Genomic DNA, 22,267 nt, shown 5'->3' with positions numbered 1-22,267 from the left:
ACCAGTAAGACAGAAGCAGGAGATGGAAAACCTGAAGGCTCAGAATTGGGGTGTTCAATGGTGAGAGAGTGTGATGGCAGCAAGGAGCTGCCCTGTCAAACGTTGATTACCTGGGAAGCTTGGGGTAAAAAGACCATTCAGCGAAGCCTGTGTGGTTATCGGGTTCATGAACTAAACAAATGTAATGAATAAATAAGCAGGAGAAGCAGAAGGCATACAAATTGCAGCGACATTAAAATACCGTAGCGGTAAAAAAAACACTTTAAAGGGGGTCAGCACATACCACTTTCCACTGAAATAAGGTATGTCACAGGAAGCTGAGGATTAACAGGAAACAGTTCTCCATTAAAAAGAGTGGCAAATACATTGGGTCTCTATATCTAGCAGGTGTAAGAGCGAGGAAATCAGTTTCAGAATGTAACAAGCATTGGTAAAGCCAATAGGCCTTGTGTTGTTGGAGCCAAGCCTTTTGGCTTCGGTAATTTTTGTTTTGGTTCATCATTGCATTTTGCAAAACTTCGACCTCTGGTGGGCAATCTCCAATATTAAAAAAATGCATGAAAGCAAAAAAACATAATTATTTTGTTTTTAAAAAATCACTCATTTCCATAGTAGTCCCTATCATTAAGGGAGCTACTGTGTGAGTTCGGGTGTGAACTTTTATGAAAGTACAGAATGGTGTCGCTCACAGTGATCTTCCCTAGTGACTTAAGTGGGTTGATCTATTGCTCCATGATGTATACTAGGGTGGACAGACAAAAAATAGGAACATCTGAACAACAGACAAATGGATGAATAGTGCTGGCTGAAAGCCCCTGTAAAGTAAGTTTATGTATACTTTTAGTAAAATCAAACTGTCTTTACTCATGGCAGATTTAAAAAGGCCTGGGATAGACACTGGTGGAGGACACAGTGGGCCTCATTTACGAGGTCCTAACGGCACACTGTGCCACCTGAGGGTCATTTTTTAAAGCTCCGGTGGCGCAGTGCCAGCCTACATTTAGAAGGCCATGCAAGGCCGCCTTGTGTGGCTTTTCATGGCCTTTTAAATAAGGACCTCTTTCATGCATAACATTACATAAAATGGGCATTCCATGGGTGTTGCTTGAGGTGTTCCCATGCAACACCCATGGTACTGGAAGGAATCTGACGCATTCCCAGATTTACATTTCTGGGAATGCGTAAGATTCCTACGCCACCTCAAGGGTGATGTAAGAATGATGCAATGGGGAGAAATATTATGATTTCTCCCCGTTTTTTCCTCTTTCTATGTGTGCTGCATTGTGCAGCACACATGGAAAGAGGAATACACCTCTTTTGATTGTTTTTATGCAGGAAGCTACCCCTTCCCACAACACAGTCATCCTTGCACCATGGTGCAAGCCTGAGTGGGTGCTAGGTAGCAATTAGTGCACGAGCACAGGGGGAAAGGACAGAAATGCACTGTATTTGTAGGTATGGTGCATTTCTGCCCTTCCCTGGTGGAGGAGGGCAGCTCAGCAAGGCACTCATAAAAGAGGCCAACAGTGTTAGAATAATGTCCAAGTTAGCAAGCTAGAGACTAAATTGAGCCTGGCTTTTGCAGGTGGCAGAGGAATTGGCAAAATGCCAGAATGTACATGGCTGGAGCCCCCCAAAGCCCTCAGCAACATGTATGTACCTTTAAAATTTGGAACAATATAAGCGGAACAGCAAAGAGTAAATGCAATGAATCATGCCACAGCAGGTTGCAAACTGCAGGAGTAAACTGGAGTGACAATCTTTATATACTTTCAACTTCCTTCAATCTAGGATACATCAACAAACATCAATATCTAGGATGAGGAAACATGCTGGTGAGCTCTCATGTTGGCAGTATGAGCTGGCGGTGCTGTGCCGCCAAGAGCTGGGTTCACCCGAGCTTCACATTGGCAGGAGATGGGGGTGGCAAGATATTGGTATGAACAAGCCAGATTGCAGTCCCAGAGAGACCAAAACTTCAGGATTTCTCCTTTTTTGGATAGGGAGCCCAATTGATGCCATATAAAGGGTGCAGGACCTGGGGGCACTTCTTGGGGATCAGGAACTCACTCCAGCAGAGGCCAGCAGGGCTCAGACAAATCCAGTTGCAGGTCCATGCAGCAGGTCAGCTGGACAGAAGCAGGGAGGCCTCTGCAGCTATTTATGTCCTTGTAGCACAGAAAGAAGTCAGTGACCCTTGGAGTCACTTTAGCCTGAGATGAAGGGTGCCTGTCCAGTCTTCCTTCTAAGCAAGCAGAGTGACAGGCAGCAGGGCAGTAGAGTAGCAGTATAGCAGAATAGCAGCTCTTCTGACAGTAGAGGAGCACAGCAGTCTTTCTTTTGTAGTATCTGCAGGTCCAGGGGTGTCTATCCTTGGTTTCAGCTTTGAAGTAGGAGAAGATTATAGCGTGGTTCCACCTCCAGAGGTGCTTGAAATTTCTTGCTTCCCTGCCCAGGTCTCAGCTTGCCTTTGGGCACAGAAGATTAGTGATAAATCCTTTATCAGTGTGCTCAGGCAGACTCTTTGTGATGTGAAAGCGTGGTAGGTGACAGCTATGCCCCCATCAAGTTAGAGATGGACAATTCTGCCAACACCTATTCCTCCTTTTGGGACAAGAAAATGGCAACTTTCTAAAAGTGGCATTATCAGAATTGTGACTTAAAATCCAATGTTACCATTAAAGAGGGTTTTAACTTACAACATTCCCTAGACCCCAAACTTGATATTACTACTAAATCTCAATTGAAAGTTATTTATTAAATCTAATAAGGCAACCCAATTTTATCCTGTGGGAGAGGTAGGCCTTGCAGTAGCGAAAAACGAATGTAAGAGTTTTACGCTGCCAGGACATGTAAAAGATAAAGTACATGTCGAACGGTTTAAATGCAATGCACCTTACCCTACATGCTGTTTAGGGCCTACCTTAGGGGTGACTTATATGACTTAAAAAGGAAGATTTAGGCCTGGCAAAGTTATATTTTGCCAGGTTAAAATTACAGTTAAAAACTGAACACACAGGTTGAAATGGCAAGCCTGAGACATGTTTTAAATTGCTACTTAAGTGGGTGGCACAGTCAGTGCTTTCGGCCCACCAGTAGCATTTAATTTACAGTCCATGGGTATATCTAATAGCACCTTACTAGAGACATGCGATTTGTGTGTAAGCCAGTATTACCATGTTTAGGGAGAGAGCACCGGTTATCAGTGGTAGAGTGTGCATAGTCCTAAGGCAAGCAAAAACAAAGTCACGAAAAACAGAAGGATTGAAGGCAAATAGTTGGGGAAAAACATGCCAAGGATGTCAGGTTTAATAACATGCCTTCCATTTCTAAAGTGCCCAATAATTAGGAATTGGCACTTAAGAATTCATGAAGCTTCTTACATCGGGAAGAAGTGTACAATTTCCCAACTTCATGTGAAGCTCACTTTTACTGCACCAACTCCCGTACCTACAGATGGAAGGCCCTCCCAACATGGCTGAGAAACCAAGCTGCAACAAATTGTGTTTACCCGCAGTCACATTATTGACAGCAAAGAAACACACTAGGAGACTGTGTCTATTCCTTTACCTGCTAATGGAAGTCCTGGCCTGGAACTGCTGAATCTAGGGAAGGTAGACAACGCTGCCCCCTGCCACATATATAATGAGCAGCTCCTAATTGGTTCTCTAGCAGCCCTGCGTGGCAGCAGGAACGTTCCTGCTTCTCCACAGGGCCCACTAAAAATATACTTTGTCACCTTTGCTGTTTGCAATGCTGCCACAGTTACAAGAAATAGCAAGTTGTGAGGTATACTGCCTGCAGTTTCGTACTCTCCTACCTATGATGAAAAATGTTCTCATAGACATGTTTACTTAGTGTTTACTTTCTGTTCCTGCCCCCACAACTCCTAATCCTAGGAGTAGCACGGGCAGTGCCAAGGGGACCAAAGGGAAATCTAAGGTAGTAGCTGCTACATCTGACCACCCCTAATTGATGTCAATAATGTATTTTTAAGTCCGGCCTTCTTGAGGACTGAGGGCCTGATTTAGAGTTTGATGGACCAGTTACTCCATCACAAATGTGATGCAGTAATCGGTCTGTCATGTTTTAAGTTAGCCCTGGGTATATGTCTCCCTGGATCAAACCAAGAGTACTATAGCAGCATGTTGGGAGGTGGTGCTACAGTTGAAATATTCCTAAACCCTCAAATAGTCCTAAACCCTCTTTTTATTACTATTTATTACTAGTAAGCTTCTAAATGCTCGGTGACACGAGGTATAGCTTATTGTATAACGTCCAGACAGAGAGGTAGCTGACACACACTGGTAATAGGCATCTGACCTGGCATTTTCATGCCTTTGACCAAACAGTGTTTCAATATAACCTTACTAACTGCTGGGACAGCAGTAGTTCTTTTAGGGAAACAATGGCTTAACCATAATCTTGCATTTGCATTCTTCTAAATGAGTGCATTTCACACAACTATGCAAACAGAAGCTTTTCAAAGGACATTGGGCAATTCAAACGCGTAGTCATTTATTCAACACCTATGCATTTTTCATTGCAATTCTCCCCTGAATATTTTAGTAACTTACACATGGTAATTTAGAAATTATCGAACAATATGCACCCTGGCATGAAAGTACTTGAGGGTTCTTAACATACTGGCATTGCTCCTGCATTATAGCAACTCATCTTTTCTTTTGGGTGAGCGTGGTGCAGATTTCCTTGTCTGTAGGCTTAATAGTAAAGTGTGTGCCTTTGTTATCACCCAGCAGTGCTACCAGCCCCAACTGTTCAAACAGAATGAACAGCAGTAAAAATATTAGCAATATTCCATTACTACTACCGAAGCCTTCCCTGATATATCTCTGTTATGTTGGCTATGATGAAATTGACAGTGTCATTTTAAAGCTGAGGTACCGTGATCAATAGTAAGGTAAACCATGGTTGTTCTGGATGTTTACAGCTCAGCTGGTATACACTTGGTCGGTCACTGTCTGCACTTCTGTTATCATTTCTGACTGCAGTACATACGTTGTTGTTGCTTTTTCATGAAAAACACGTATTTAAAACTGTATTTCACCCTGGGTGGTATCTTCCTGATGTGAACGAATACACTTGCCAGCATTGCGCCCTGAGATATTGACTTTAGCAATTCCAAGAATTGTGCACAAAATAATCTGTGCACGCTGCCCCCTATCAGTTCATAGATATCAAAACAAGGTGGCTGGAACTCATCAATATGCCAGTTACACAGTTGTCATTTTCACCATAAAGAATCCTCAGCAAATAATAGATGCCCATTTTCGCGTTATGGCTCTTCTTTCCTCTCCATTTTATATACTTCTCTTTCTCATCTCCTTTACAATATTCCACAAGAGGAGTAACTGCAGTGCTAGCTGAATATCGCCACCTTTTTAATAAAGGATGTGACTCCTTCTGCATATCAGTCAATAATTCAATAAAAAAATACCATGTTTATGCTAATGATACTCGGTTTTACATAAAGCTCTCTTCCCCAAATGACCTCCGAATTCTCTCTCCAGCACTGAAAGAAATATAATCATGGATGGCATTTCACTACCTTAAATTAAACTACTTAAAAAAAAGTTTCTTTTGGTAGCTCCATTTAACTGTGCTAGTCTAGTGCAACAATTGCTAAACATTCTGTCTATAATTCCTCAAACTCAAATGGCCACCAGATGAAGCTAGACACCGTCTTCCTAAAAAACTAACCATGTCCTGTCCTAGGTGTGAAATAGTGTTTCCTGCCACAGTCCTTGTAGTTTATATATGCTGTAAAATATGTGTTACTATAACCCAACATCATAGTACTCCAAGTCTCGGTTTAGAGAAGATGAAATGCTGGCCTGGCCTATTCCAACTCAGCTGAACTACAGATGAAGCAGCAAATCCCTTACCCCGCTGAACCACATCGTCTTTTCTGACATAATATTAAAGGATGCACAGCGCAACCCGACGGAAGTCTCTTGCCGTGAATTGCTCGACTGGGTGGATTAATCTATTGATCCACCATGAGAGAGTTCCACAGTCTATGTATAGTTTTGATAAACCAGTATAGTTTTTACTTGATTAGAAAATACCACGACATTCAAACAAAAAAATCATCCTTTAACAGCCAGCAGGTCTGACCATGACAGGGTGTGATAGGAATTTTTTTGTTATTTTTCATTCAAAGGTTATGTAAAAAATAAAAGCAAGAAATGCTTGCAATAAAATTGTTAACAAAATGAAACATTGATTACAATTGTAATAGAGCAGTGCAGATGCCTTTAGGCAGGCAGAAGATCTTAGCATGAGTGTTGAGAGCCTATCAGGTTTAGTGGAAATCACGGGAAAGTGGGTGTTTTATTGGCACAACTAAAAGATACTATTGGCGTTGAATTACCGTGACCAGCTAAATTACACAGATCCGTATTAAAAAATATTTTCAAAAAAACTTTAAAAAGAATGAAAGCAAAAGGCATTCACAAAGTAAAGCATTTGCCCACCGGCATTAGCACTAAACTGCCCTTGTTTCTACTGGGATGTGCAATTGTGACTAGAATAAATGACCGCACTCACAGTGCAAGAGAGACAGTGGCTGAAACAGGACAGACCCAATGTCCAGTGTTAGACGCGGTTGTTGCTGGTAACAAAATCAGAGTTGATCAGAACACTGGGTGACAAGGCAAGCCCAAAGCCCCCTTTGTATCTGTATGTATTTTTTATTTATGATTTGTTTTTATTATTAGTTGAGATCAGTGAGACACCTTAAACTACCTCTCCCTGAACTAAAACAATGAGAACGAGCCCCCAAATTCATATCTCTCCTCATTTCCATCTCATTTTCTGAAATTGGGTGATGTACATCGTTAGAACTCATCAGTGACCGTGCCCCCTCGGCTTAATGTGCCGTGGACCCAACGAGGCGCAAAGATGGGAATGAAATAGAAAGACAAATGTTAATGTGCATGGGGTTTATCCTTGGACTGTGTGCAGTCGCCAGACATGGAACCTGCGGGAAACTCGGAGAAAGGAAAAGTAGGTCGTTCAGTGCCGACTGTGACACGAAGAATTCGTAGCACATTCTCCCCTGCGGAAAATGCAAGGCAAGACTTGTGTAAATCTGTCTCCTTAGCACCTAATGGCAGGGCAGGAAATTTAACAATTTCTAGTTTACAAGCAGTTGCGGTGTAAATCTGACTGACTGAAAAGGAAGGCGCCAGGTGCCAGGAGCCTCGGACTCAGTCGCGGCTCTCTGACAGCTCGGCCTGGACCGTTCAACAATCTGCTGGGCTCGCGCCTGGCAGCTGGTCTCGCGCCGCGATGCTTTCCTTCTCCGGAGGTAGAGAGGAATATGTCTCATTCAACAGTGAGGCATCAATGCCACGAACCAGGCCTGGTTGTTGTGGGAGAGCCTGTTGGCCCAGGCCTACCCAAGGTAGCCCCTGACCCTCCCAAGGTCTATACTCAAGCAGGGCCGGCTTTAGCGCTGGTGATGCCCTGTGCGACAGACTTTGTTGGCCCCTCTCACCCCTCCCCATGACCACCGCATCGGATTCCCTCATATGGTCAGGTAACGCCAAGGCCTCCTACCACCACTCACACCCCTACTCCCTAAGCCTACTTTTAAAATTCAGACATACTTCTCTTGGAGTTAGGGGTCGTAAACCCCCAGCAGTATTTTATTGTTGAAAAAAGATTTTTAATCATCATCATCAAAATTATATGCAGTAACCACAATCATATTCACAAAGTATTTCCAAATGACGCCTAGCCTTAACAGAGTACGCTATTACATCCACATTCCTGACATGGACTAAAAAAAAAAGTTTGTTCCTGTGTACCCAATGTTGGTGGTTGTGAATGAGATCATGGCTGTTTTTCTAGTACTCCCAATCCCTGCCCCTCCTCTCGCTATGAATCCCAGGGTTAGGATCTCCATCAGAGTGTTCTCATCCCTTCCCAAACTGTGTTACTGTGAAGGGGGCTCACCTGCCCTCCAGGTTACCTACTTTGAGTGCCCCCGCCACCCTCAGACTCCACCCCCCAAGGGCCAGTGCTCGCTTCAGACCTTCTGCGCATGCCGGGGTGGTTGGCCTCAAGGGCCAGATGCCAGTGACTGCTCGCAACCCACCGAGCCCCTGAATTTCATCCTCACTTCCAGCCAGCACACCTTGGAGGGTCCAATTAGCTTGCCACCCAGTTCCTGTAATAAAAGGTACCCATTTGTATTCCCAGTCATGATTTCTCCCCGCCCACCCTTACTCACAAAATATGACAATCCACATCTGGCCAATTCTACAGCAAATCAAGACACCTGAGAAGAAACAAGGGGTTAGCACACAGACTACAATTGCATGTTTGGAGCATTCTTATTTAACTGTAAAAAACCTAATTCAGCAGAAACAGTTGCCCAAGAATGGGGTGAGGTGGGTGGTTATTTCTTCTTTTGGGGCCTTACATCCGGGACCACAGCAGCACCACAGCCAATCAGTTGTAACTTTGTAACAGGGTTGGGGCGGGGAGCCTGCCGCTCCCCGACCCTCATCCCCACTCCCCCTAGGCCGGCGCCATCACCATAAGAGGGGCCCCCCGATTGGGGCAACCCCGTGCATATGGCCAGGTATCCCCGAGGCCGCCTACCACCAAACCACCACTTTTTCCCGGGACCCCTGGTCACCTTTTGCGGTACCTAACTGGCAAACCAAACGTCGAACCCACTTCACAATGTCTCCCTCACTAGCACCCGACAATGGGCTCCCTACCACAGTGGTAGGCAGTATCCCCTCTTCAGATAGCCATGGCTACACCAATGCCAAATGTCCCACCAGATCCCGCTGACTGGTCTCCCAATCACTAGACACACCTGTGTCCCTATCTGCGACTGTGCCTACCGGTCTGAGCACAACGTTCCGGGTCGCTGTTTGAGCTGTCACCTGACCCACACCACCACTCCAGGGTTGCCACACACCCACAACCGGGATGCGCTAACCCCAGACTCCCTCAAAGGTAGACTGACACAGTTTAGAACCTGCTCAGGGGTGGCCTCTGCTCGCCTTTCACCAGCCCCTTTTCCTTTCCTTTGCCCGCGCACCCTCTTCGGAGCTGGGTGGAACGCCTCCCTAGGTGATACTCCCACTCGCTGGGGCCTATCCGCCTGATCACAAGACCCTCCCAGAAGAAGATGGCTGGGCCTTCTAGTATGCTATGGCCTTGTCTATAGCATTCATCCTAAGCATTAAGGCCTCTAGGAGCACCTCCGTGCGTGACCATTTTGCTGCCATGCTGCAAAACAATAAGCAGCAACTCCTCACCGAAACAGTTATAGGCTAAAAACTCTAAACAAGTCACTGTAAGACACTCCATACCACCCAACAGGGGGCTACCACAACAACAAATCACTAAAAACAAATTATCGCCCCTAAGAAAATACCCACAGGGTAAAATGCCTAACTTCAAAGCCCCCAGATGCAAAACTGGAATTTTTTGGGGGTCCTGCTCTAACAAAGTGAAAATCAGAGCCACCAGTGCTCCCCACACAAAATTGGCCCACAGGCTGCTCACCCAGCAGCCCAGGAGCCCCACAGGAGCTGCCACTGAGGTCATCTTGGGTCAGGTGAGCTCAGCTCGAACCTGTACAGCTCCCCGTGAGGCGTGCTGGGCCACTCGCGTTGACTCCACAGCGCTCGTCCTGCCGCACCTGAAAAACAAAAGAGACACACACAACAGACACAGAGAGAAAAAAGGTGGGTGTCTTCTGGGGGTCGCTGGGGCCCTGGTCCAGTCGGCGAGCAACAGACATGCTTGCCGCCCGCGGCCACCTTTTCAAGGCTGGCCCATGACATCATTCTTGCGCGTGACCCAAGAAGCACAAACAGTGCATCCGGGGCCGTGGCAGCACCACAGCCAACCGGCTGTAACTTTGTAACAGGGTGGGGGCCGGGGAGCCTGCTGCTCCCCGACCCCATTCCCCCTGGCTCGGTGCCGTCGCCATAAGCGGGGCCCCCTGATTGGGGAGGCCCCATGCACTACCTCCCAGCAAATGTGCCCCTCATCTCTCCATAGCCCCCTTTCACATGCATTCATTTGTTTCATTTGTTCTAAAGCACTTCTAAAGGCTGGCTTTTTTTAATTCATTCAGCTATCTTAATAAAATATAGTTCTGTTCTATGGAGCAGGCATATTAACCCTCTACACTACTTTACTGTGAGTCAAAGCGGACGCTAGACAAAACTCTGATCTCTCTCCTTAGCAGAAACATTAATCACAAGAGGTATCTTGACATTTTAATTGCTTCCTGAAGGCTGGATTAAAATGAACTTTTCGGCAGGTGCTTTCAAATCGCAAGTTTCTATGTTATTGCTAAACAAAGCGCCCCCTTGCAGTTTGCACCCCCTAATTCAGGTCAGCACCCGGTGCGGCTGCACCGCTCGCATCGCCTAAAGCCCTCTCTGTACTCAAGCAAAGAGAGTCTGCTGACTGCTTAATTGCCTCACATACATGGTGTTGGTTAGGCTCTTAAAAGTGTCTGCATATATAAGTGTGAAAGTCAGCAGGCGTGGATGCTGATGTTCCCTCCCATACACAATAGAACTCCGGGGTGTCTGACACGCCCCCTACAGCAAGAGACAGTGATTGCAAGCGCCCATGTCAATTCGAAAAGTCAGACAGCGAAATGTTACGCAAACATTTTCTTTCTAGACTAAGGCCTTTCCTAAATGTGAAAAATGTTGTTGTGTTGCGAGAGTTAATAAAATAACATTCTATGGACCATTCTGCTTAGTTCACATGATATGCTTGTGAATTTAGACAGTTACCAGTGCCACTTTGTGACTTCTGGTGGAGTCACATGTAACCTGCAGGACACTGTTTTTAATGCCAGCCCGGGCTTCTCGGTATTTCATTCTTCTGAAGTTGATAACATGGGAGACACTGGTTTGAGAAATAAAATTCTTGCTATTTCGGATGCTTTATAATACTAAGCCATTGCTAATATATTTTACAAAAAATGTTTTATATCAAGTGCCACGGGAAACAAAAAAATGTATATTTGTTTAATAAAAAATAAAGGTTTTAGTAGAATTAAAAGCTATAGTCGAATGTAGAATGCAGCACATAGAAAAGAACAATAACATGTATCAAAAGTACTGAATCACTTCAGTTAAGATGTTTTTCAAACATCATAGTGTTATAGAACTACCCTAACTATTTGTAAATATTGCAGGAAATCGTGGCTCGATCATTCAGAAGGTGCTAAGAATTTGGTAAAGCACTGTGTGTTTTTGTCCAAAGAGATATCATTTATGTATGTCAATTCTTTTGAGATACATTTTAGTGCTATAGCCTGCACCCATAACTCCTGTTAAAAGCTGTGAATTAAGTCATCACAATGAGTAAGGCCTTTGCAAGGAATTGACCTGAAACAATGCACCTGATTTTGGTAATTTGAGTAGCATGGTAATGCCATACTCCAGAGACTAATCCTTAGCACAAATCTCAATACCGCAGGATATTCCTTATTACACTCTTTAAAAAAACAGAATCGGAGAGTAATTTGTGCCCATGCTAATTCAGTCTTGGAATTATCCCTGTTGATATTATCAGCTGCTTACTCTTAAATCCTGATTATCTTGAGTCACATTTTTCTGCAACTAACTTCCAAAACTATTCATAAACAATCCCTATAGGATGGGTGAAAGAGTGGGCAAGGCAGGGGTTGCCAAGTGGAGTAGTGGGAATGTTATGAAACTTTTTGAGGAAGTTCCCATTCCACTTCATTGGAGTTTTCCATAGTGAATGATTCCACAAAGGAAGTATGGAGCCTCCTGTGCAAATGCACTTTTATCATTTTTTTGTGAGGAAATCATTTTTCCCCATGGAAAAAAGCTATTCTTCTACACCGAGAATCTATGTGGGGGTGATCTAAAACTAATGGGAAACTGAAGTAGAGTTACTCCAGCCATTACCTATGGGGAAAGGAGACCACTAAGAATTTAAGAATAACCACAAATGCTAGGCAAATCAGACCTTGAAACGCCCACTTCCCACTCCTTGAGTGGGATTTACTACAATGTATTTCTCTGCACTGTTGGTGGAGACATACGCAGTAATAGATAGATATCCACGTGTCAGGAGATCTTTTGTAAATTCTTGGCAGCTTTGTGAAGTATGAAGCTGGCAAAGCAGTGCTTAGTTTGTGCTTGTTGTTTCTGGTGCGGGGCACAAGCAATTATTTTTGAGGGCCGGCACTTATTTTTATGCCTCAAGCATTTACTGCGAACAAAAGACACATATGGGGAAAACGAAAAAGCGTCACAATGGGAGAAAGCAGAAAGCTGCAAGAGTGAGCTGAAGGGGCAAGGAGTGGCTGTAAATAGATTGAAGAGGCCGAAGAGGGCTTCAGGATTATGCTGCCTCAGTATTCTGTGTTCGCACATTTAATTGCAGCATCTGCATGTTTAAGAGGAGGGTTTTGGGCACCAGTACGTTTTAACTTACAAAATAAGTACTGTGGCAAAGTATTTTAAGATGTTCCCTCTGTTGTACAGGGCTGTGACCATACTGCTAGGAAACCCTGTCTTACTGGTTCCGAGGAGATACATACCTCTCTTTGTCCAGTGTTGCTGGTCCAGCAGCAATTCTAGCTGATACAAGGTGAAATATGCTATTCATTTCCCCGCTAATGGCTGCAGGAAAAACAATTCCCTACAGTTGGATGTCCTGCACATCTTCAGGCAATAGGATGGGCGTGATGCAAAAGGAACGGCAAGAGAATAATTTGCATTGGCATATTTCTACACATAGTTACATGATATTCAGCTATGAGGATGTGATTTGTAAATCTCACTAAAACTCTCTAACTTTACATTATGTACTTTGAAATGTCACATTTTCGAATCTTTAAAATGTGGCTTAAAAACACTACGACATATCACTGTTGAAATACACTACATAATACTAATTTCTGGTCTAATTATAGGTTGATAGTGTAATTGTCACAAATAATGGAGAAGATATACTTCATTAGTATTACATTATTCCTGTAAAACATGGGTGTTTTAATTTCTGCAGAATGACATTCTACTAAAAATCCACAGCCTAAAAACATTGCCTTTCACAAAGAAAGGCCGTCATGGAAACATAGCACCCCCACCTTCATAATCATTACACTTTAGGCATGCTCTGTAGACACAACTCTGTTGCTGCTGTATTCTCCGGGCCTGGCTATGCTTAGTTAGCCCTGGACATGGCCACTGCCCTTGCCCTCTAACAAGTGCCCTGCTATCAGCACCCGAATACAATACAATACAAGCCATTTGTAAAGTGCACAGCTGCCTCCCTGGATTTGTCCCGGCGCTAGCGGAAAGGTCAAGTACAAGGAAAACGTAGTAATGAGCACTTCCTGCAGCAATGCTCAGAGTGCATGATCTGCAACCTTGCCTTATTCCCAGTAGCAGAAAACAGTACAAATTGGGTACGGAGAAGGGTCAGTGTTCTGTTCAATTAGGCCAAACCTTAGTAAACATATGCATCTTTCATTAGGTAGACTTGTGAAAATTGGACCTGTCTTGTCAGTGTCTAAAAGAGCAGATCTTCCTGAATGATTTGATTTTTGGCCCCACCACATCCATCATCTTGGCCCTCCTGTGTTCATTCATGGCACTCCCAGAACCAGAATCATGGAGCTGGGCTGGCCATGAACCACCAAGTATTTTCCTGCAGACTCTTGCAGCTCAGTGCATGATGCTATCTTATCATCACCAGTGCATGCTGCATTCTCTTGTATCATCGGTGGATGCTTCTGTCTTTTGTAACATACGTGCATGCTACTGTTCCTACTGTTTCAGCTAAGCATGCTCCTTTTTTTGTTAAATTTGATGCAAGCTCCATTACTGGTCAGCACCATTGCAAGTTTCTTCTATTATATCACCACCGCGTACTCCGTGTTTCTTGTAGCATAGCTACTTGCTGCGGTCTCTTTTATTGTAAGTGCATGCATGCAAGATTTGTAACATCAGGGCATGATGCTGTCTCCTGTAACATCAATGCATGATGCAGTCTCTTGCATCATCAGTGGATGCTGCTATCGCTAGAGCCATCTGTGCACGTAACCAATCTCTTGTAATCTTGGTGCATGCTGCCAGACTCTTGTATCATCAGTGTATGTTGTGTATTTTTAAGAGGTCTGTGGGTTTCAAGGTCAACTAAGTAGCAAACTGGCTCGAACACAGACATGTTGTGACATAAGAATATAGTAAATAAGAATAGATATAGAAAATATCAAGGACGAAAATATTGAAAAGTGCCTATAGAAGAAGTATAGATTTACTATCTTACCTTCACATCCATGTACTTTGAAGATACCTATATTGTCAAGGCACAGATATGTGGAAATAGGTATAGAAAATATATATTAATTAACTTTCAATATTTTGGATTCAATATTGTATCCTTGATACTTTCATGCCACAATTTACTGCCTCTCATATTCAGGACACACCACTTTTTGCACATTGAAAAGGAGCAGTCGCCACATACTTAACAAAATCTGCATTATGTAAGTAACCTTGTTGAAGTACACTTCTTGCATTTACCCTGAAATAGCACCCACCCGCTCCTTGCTCAGCACTATACCCTAGCAACTGAAAATAGACGTGAAAGTAGACATCCGTAAAATAACCACTGCCAAGCTTCCAAATATGTCATTTTGTGTTACTTTTTATGCCATTTTTTTATCATTTGTACTTTTGTCAGTCATGCCTCCTTTATCATTACTTCTGCTTCCTACTCACATTGGCGAAGTTTTAGAAAGCCCTATGCAAAGTTATGAAAACACTGAATTTTACTACTATATACAACCCTAGTAATGATCTGAGGGATGGGAGGAGGAGACACGTCACCATGATGCGTATTAAGAGATTACAAGCGCACAACTTGTGTTGAATGCTTGCCTCCCCATCTCAAGGAGATGGTTTTAAGCCGGATTACTTTAGGAGAAACAATTTCCTTTATTGAATAAGAAGATTTATTTAATCTACTAAAATGATGATATTATCACTAGCGACAAACACATATTAACTGAAATAGCAATGTAAAAAACATGTTAACTGAAATAGACAATATGCTCCAGAAACCAGACGTTTCTACATATTGGGCCTGTTCACAAAGGCATTTTTAAGTCTGTAAAGTAGTAATTTGTGGTATTCTTTTACATACTTTTACATGTCCTTGTGAATTTAAACCAAAACATCTAAAATAGTACTACAATAGGAATATTCATATACAATTCGTACATATAGGAAGGACTTTACGCTTTTCATAATGAAGAGTTGGAGGTTTCATGGCCAATTCATAAAGGCATGTAAGAGTACCTAAAAGAGTATTTTTGTAGAACTTCTTCCTGTACTCATACATTCTTTTGTGAATCAGCCCTAATGACTCTTCATGTGTATTTTTGCCAAATGTTCTCATCACAAGCTGAGTAAAACTGCGGTGTGCTATGGTAACCTGGAGCAGTGTTGAATGTCACTGGACTGCTACATGAGCTATGATTCCATTCCATGTCAGAATGTGCGCTATACCCCCTAAAAAAATGCTGACTACTGCACAGGAGCAGTGTCCCCTCTGTGCTCTACTGGACGCCTCAACCAGAGACTTAAATTGTGTCCACTAGTCATTACTACATGGTTACTCCATATGTTGTATGGGGAGTGTGATGTCCCCTTAGAGTGTAAAAAAATCTCTTGTTGATTTCTAAATGAATCTGAGGACGCATGTTGGCGGCATAGCTGTCAAATCCTCTAGTGTGGTTGGTTGGAAAACAAGGAACTGGCCCTTGGGGTAGGTTTCACCTTTAGTAAACCCTGTACCAGGGCGATATTGAGACAGGTAATGTTACCCTGGCACACTGGTGATGCCCAATGGATTAAGAAGGACAAGAACCGACCCACTACTGTTCTGTAAAATTGAGTGGGTAATTCTTCAGTTTGTATTCTTGCTTATTGTGCTCTGTTACAGTGGCCTGCACTCCATGTGTTGCATCTACGCTGTAATTTGATGCAGGGACTCGTGGCGTGCTCTAACATAATCTGAGGAAAGCAGTAATGTATGCCAGATATGGCAGACCAGCATTCCCCGAGTCAGCTCTTCGGGATAATTGACAATACTTTTTTTAATTTGGCCTTGTCTATATTTTCTCCTCTGATTGACTGCTGGAGTCAATACTTTATTGGTGTGAGAGGCCATGATGTTATGAGCGCAGTGAAAGTATAACCACGGGAGGGGTGTGATCTTTATCCAGCATTCTCATTTCTCTGCAGAAAATCTGCATTGTTCATTATGAGCTTCAGATATTCAGCAGTCGGCGGAGATTGCAATAACACGTCGTGGGGAAAATATGCTCGCAAAGGCGGACTTAATATCAGATGCAATCAATCACCCCATTCAAATCAAGAGACTAAACAACATCAGCATGAATATGGATTGCAGAAAATAATGGAACTGTTTGGGAAACAGTGGGCAAAAAACAACAGGAAGGAAATGATGCAAACAAAAGAGATGAGGGGTGGGGCGACTACTGAGCTATTCGTATAAGATGCTTGTGTTAGTTCAGGGAGGATAAATTGGACACAACTTGGCATATGACCTCCCGAGATTTATATCCACTGATTTGTATCTACATCTTGAGTGCCACTGATGCCCAGATGGACCATTAGGTAGTCAGACACAGAGTAGAGACAGTGACTTTAAAATACATTTTGGCCATAAGGTTGGATCAGAAGCAGCAATCTGAAATCCATCGCTTAACAATGTTTATTTACTATTGGTATTACTTTTGTTCCCCAATCATGCACACTTTAATTACTCTGCGCCTCTCTTTTCGCCCCGTTTGGAGGTAATTTGTTTTGCTCAGAATTAACAAGTGTACCAAAGGCCAGCTCGTTGATTGGTTGTGCAGAGAGGCCTTCGCTGCCTGCGCTGTGCTTCATTTGCCTTGCCGGATGAATATTCATTGTTGATGTCCCAAGGAGGAGAACCCCAACCCATGAGTTTTAGTTCTTCAAGTGATCCTTAAGATGCTCTCCTGTGCCATCTGCTCGCCATCTGCCTATCTTACTCACTCATTCACGTTTTTTTTTAGCTCTGTCCTGCCTTTGCCCCTTTCCCTTGACCCTTTTATTTTGCCTCTGTCCTGGAAGTCCTTTCATAACCCTCCTTACGTCCACATCTCCCTCCCTCCACCTGCTCGTCTGTTTTACTCACCAGCTTGCTTTTTTGTGACTGCTGTCTTGCTTGGTTCCCACAATCTGCCCTTGTTTGTTTCTGCCCCATCTTCTTACAAACATGGATTACTGTATCTTTGAAAGACAGGTACTGCCCGTTCCCCGTGGTCCAGGTCTTATCCTACAGGGAGGGGTGATGAATGTTGTTAACACTACTCTACTCATTCTTGCCACCGCCCCATTCATGCCCAGCTCTCAGCAAGGACGTTCCAGCCGGACTGTGATAACTCTGGGATGGTGGTTTCTGTGCCACTATGTTCCCGGTTCCTTGGAGGATCAACCTATTGAATGTTTCCACTGATTGATGAGGCCGTATCCGCTTCAAATGCACTTACAGTTTGCAAAAAAGTCGAAAGCATTTAACAAGCAGTGGGCCTGCAGTCAACACCAGACCCTTTGGTTTTAAATCAGGTGCACATTGTATTTGGCATAAAGGGAAGAAGTGGGATCTAGTTGGCAGTTTTATCAGTTGGGCCACACACAAATCTCCGACAAGCCTGCCATACGTTTAAGGAGACACTCCATCCATTTGCTTGCAGAAGTGCAGTATTTTTATTGTGGCACTACAGGGACTTTTCAGAAGAACGCAGACACATTTATATCTTTTTTAGCACGAGGATTGATGGCATCTGGACAAGAAATCACAAATTTAAAATGATGACGTCTGGGGCCGGTGCTGGCAGCTTGGACTCTCATCTCCAATGGGCACACTTTCAGATATAATTTCAGATATTCCAGTGCAGTGCTTCTGCAGAGTCAGGCCAGGTGAGGTTTACTGCTACCCTGCCCAACCATATCTACCATGTGCTTCCAAATGCTGTCAAGTACTGAGAGCATGGGGAGGTCGTGGCGGACTGGCAAGGACTAGACTGAGCAACCAAAAACCTGAAGAAAGGGGGCAATGAGCAAGAACAAGGGAACGACTGGAGGGACAAGCAGACAAGGGGCAGGGAGTGCAATAGATATTAATCACCTGTAATAACATTTCAGTTAGTCTTGGTTTTTCAATTGACTGCACTAAGCATGCTGGGACTCGTGCTTTGATGCTGCTGCGTTGATGCCCCCAATTGTCGTTATGAACATCGGAGGTTGCAATAAATTATAGAAATATTTCGTAGTATGACATCAATAGTTGTAATGACTTGTTGTAATATTTAAAAAAATGGTATAAGAATGCAATGCATACATCACATATTTGAAAATGCTACTGGCCTACTAACCGCCTCACTCTCAATTCCTTTGCTATCAGAATCACCCTGTTTTAGGTTCAAGTCGAAAGCGCTTAGTCCCTGTGTAATCTCTCTGTGGGCTTTTAACCACGCCCATGTCAAGCCCATCAGTTTGGTTGGTTTGTGGGCTTGCCTTTTAAAATTAGCTTGATTTAATTAGAGAAAGGCATGCATACATCATGCCTTTTTCAGTGTTTAGCCTGCCTCGAGCGCACCGGCCAACTACTAAAAACATACTAGGCTCCATGTTTTCCGTGTGGTTTCTGCACTATTTTTTTCTCTTTATTTTGTAGTTAGCACAATTTTGCTAGACAGTAATAGAGCGCTTTGCATGACATCGACCCCGTTACATGGATAATTGCACTTTTGCCGGTTACGTGATAATTGCACTTTTGCCAATACGTTTCACTGCGAGTGAACTTCTGTTTCTTTTTGTGTGTTTGCTTTGTGCTCATGGCAGCCGTTGGCTCGCTTATGTGAAACTGTTTTACTTTTCAGGTTATGTGGCAAGAAAAGTCTGGTTAGGAGTTTACAACACTAATAGCTTTAACTCGAGTAAACGGGAGACCCATTGCATTGCAAATGCTTGTTAAATCCTTTGTTTGCCCTGAAGTTGTAAGGCCTACCTGTAGGTAAATTTTGGAGATTGGCTAGCTTGGTTATATCTTTGTGGGGGGGGAGAGGCTGTGTTCTACCCATCCTAGAGGCAAATCGCTCATTGGGTGCCTGTCAGTGCTAGATTTCAATGCTTCTGTTTTCTGTTAGATATTTACTATATGTGATTTGTAATAAATATGTGGTGGCGACAATACGCAAATGTGTCTTGGTTTCCTCTGCGTGAGACAACTAAAACTGTAAAATATGAAATTGTCATTGCATTCCTCCGTGGAACCTTTTATTTGGCATCACTGTCTATCTTTAGATAAAAGCTTCCAGTGTCTCAGGGAGACACGTCTTCATTGTCCAGGAGCCTGTGTGCAGTTGAAATCTTACTTGCGAAGAGAGAAGACCTGAATTTCAAAAAGCTGAGAGGGTCTTTGATTTCCTTTGGGAAAGGCACTCCACTAGGATGAATAAAATTACCTGTCATATAAACTTGGGGAAAAGCCCTAGTACTCATTTTGATTTGACATTAGATTGACACTTCCAACAGAACTTCCATCCCATTTTAAATCCATTTTTATTGAGGGACATGGAAGGAAAGATGCATGGCCTGAAGAAAACAGGGCCCCTTTTCTGTGTGTAAGTTGGGACACAACTTGGTATATGACCTCCTGAGATTAATATCCACTTATTTTTAGCTACATCTTGAGTGCCACTCCGATGCCCAGATAGACCATTAGGTAGTCAGACACAGAGTAGAGACAGTGGCTTTAAAATACATTTTGGCCATCACGTTGGATCAGAAGCAGCCATCTGAAATCTATTGCATAACAATGTTTATTTACTACTGGTATCACCTTTGTTCCCCAATTATTGATGCTTTAATTACTCTGCGCCTGTCTTATCGCCCCTTTTGGAGCTCATTTGTTTTGCTCAGAATAAACAAGGGTACCAAAGGCCAGCTCGTTGATTGGTTGTGCAGAGAGGCCTTCGCTGCCTGCGCTGTGCTTCATTTGCCTTGCCGGATGAATATTCATTGTTGATGTCCCAAGGAGGAGAACCCCAACACATGAGACTTAGGCCCTCATTCTGACCTTGGCGGGCGGCGGAGGCCGCCCGCCAAAGTCCCGCCGTCAGGTTACCGTTCCGCGGTCAAAAGACCGCGGTGGTAATTCTGACTTTCCCGCTGGGCTGGCGGGCGGGCGGTCGCCTTCAGGCCGCCCGCCAGCCCAGCGGGAAAGAGGCTTCCACGATGAAGCCGGCTCGGAATCGAGCCGGCGGAGTGGAAGCTGTGCGACGGGTGCAGTTGCACCCGTCGCGTATTTCACTGTCTGCGCAGCAGACAGTGAAATACATTTAGGGGCCCTCTTACGGGGGCCCCTGCAATGCCCATGCCAGTGGCATGGGCACTGCAGGGGCCCCCAGGGGCCCCGCGACCCCCCCTACCGCCATCCGGATCCCGGCGGTCGGACCGCTGGGATCTGGATGGCGGTAGGGGGGTCGGAATCCCCTCGGCGGCGCAGCAAGCTGCGCCGCCTTGGAGGATTCAATGGGGCGGCGGTACACTGGCGGGAGCCCGCCAGTGTTGCCGGTCCGACCGCGGCTTTACCGCCGCGGTCGGAATCCCCATTGGAGCACCGCCGGCCTGTCGGCGGTGCTCCCGCGGTCCTCCGCCCTGGCGGTCTTTGACCGCCAGGGTCAGAATGACCGCCTTAGTTCTTCAAGTGATCCTTAAGATGCTCTCCTGTGCCATCTGCTCGCCATCTGCCTATCTTACTCACTCATTCAGGTTTTTTTAGCTCTGTCCTGCCTTAGCCCCTTTCTCTTAACCCTTTTATTTTGCCTCTGTCCTGGAAGTCCTTTCATAAACCTCCTTATGTCTCTGCATTCGCCATGGTGGGTGAGGGAGAATGAGGCATCCAGCAGGGTTCCTCCTGCACCGTAGATGGGGCACAGAGTGCTCATTTGTATCAGTCTTGACAGGCTCCCTGTTTTTTTAATTTGAAACCTGAGAGGAAGGAGGTCCAGGCCCCTTTACTCCCAAGCAGCTTCTAAGCACTTCACCTGGAGACTGCAGAGTCCCAGAGCGTGTCGGAGCTTGTAACTGCTGACTGCACACTCCCACACACTTGAAATGACACACTCTCTCACCTACGTCTATGATGACAATGCCACCAGGCAGTAAAAGAGACCTCTCTGGGGTTGGGCAGCGCAGGACCAGACACTCATGGTCTTTCCAAAGCATGGTCACTGCTGTCATGCCCATGGATTCCCAGAGCCGGGCATGCTAGACACCAGAGCTGGGATACCTTTCTCAAAAGTATCTGCGGCTCTGTTACTCAACAGGCTTACGTACCTTCGTGGCAATCAGCTGTGTGCTTGAAAACTGGACAGACATTGAAAGAACTTTCGGTTTAGAGGGGAAGGTGGTCCCTTCCTGACTAGAAATGATGGAACTGTGTTAAAGAAGTCTGCTGTGTAATTTATCTGTTATCTGATGGTGCAAGGAGAGGTTTAATCAGTGATTTAATGGCAAATGCATTTTAATTAACCTCTGGGTATTTTAAAATGCAGCTCCTAGATTAGGATTCCAGTGTTGCTTGATAAATGTCAAATTGAATCTTGCAAATACATTTTAGTTTGCATGTGACATTTTTCACAACTGTGTCAGCTGGAATTTGTGAGATTGCCATACACAAGTTTTTTGTGTGTTTTGGTTCCAACTGTGATGGTGTGTTCCATAATATGCATCTGTATATTTGTTGCTTGCCTGCAATTAGTGTTCCTAACTTCACACACGACTGTATCCAAAGTCCACACCTCAATTGCACACCTATTCGCCTATATTAACCACCTCAAGACACTATTGGCCTATGTGAAGAAAATTGTTTGTTTATGCATAATATATGTACAAAATGTTGCTGCTAATATTTAAGCATATAAAAGAATACTGTCACTGCCCTGATATAAAAAGGGTGCAGATTGTAGGGATAGGTTGCAGTCTAGATGTTCCCACAAATATTCTTGCTAAACTTGAAACCCACCTACATGAGCCTTGTTCAGCTGTAATGATGTGTGAGCTAGCCACTTGAATAAAGTGTTTCCTGGGGTCTGTATGTCAAAAGCAAAACAGATTTTAAGAAAAGGAAATCCACTGTGCTT

General features: G+C 44.2%; 1 protein-coding gene across 1 annotated transcript in view; it reads left to right on the top strand.

The window, feature by feature from the left end:
• Window positions 1-22,267, top strand: part of CSMD2 (CUB and Sushi multiple domains 2) — a 1,417,205-nt gene that overhangs the window by 166,451 nt on the left and 1,228,487 nt on the right. The gene's annotated exons all lie outside the window — the stretch shown is intronic.

The sequence above is a fragment of the Pleurodeles waltl genome, chromosome 3_1, assembly GCF_031143425.1.
Source record: "Pleurodeles waltl isolate 20211129_DDA chromosome 3_1, aPleWal1.hap1.20221129, whole genome shotgun sequence".
NCBI classification, from domain to species: domain Eukaryota; kingdom Metazoa; phylum Chordata; class Amphibia; order Caudata; family Salamandridae; genus Pleurodeles; species Pleurodeles waltl.
The sequence above is the reverse complement of the archived record's forward strand: the minus strand, read 5'-3'. Positions and strand labels throughout refer to the sequence as shown.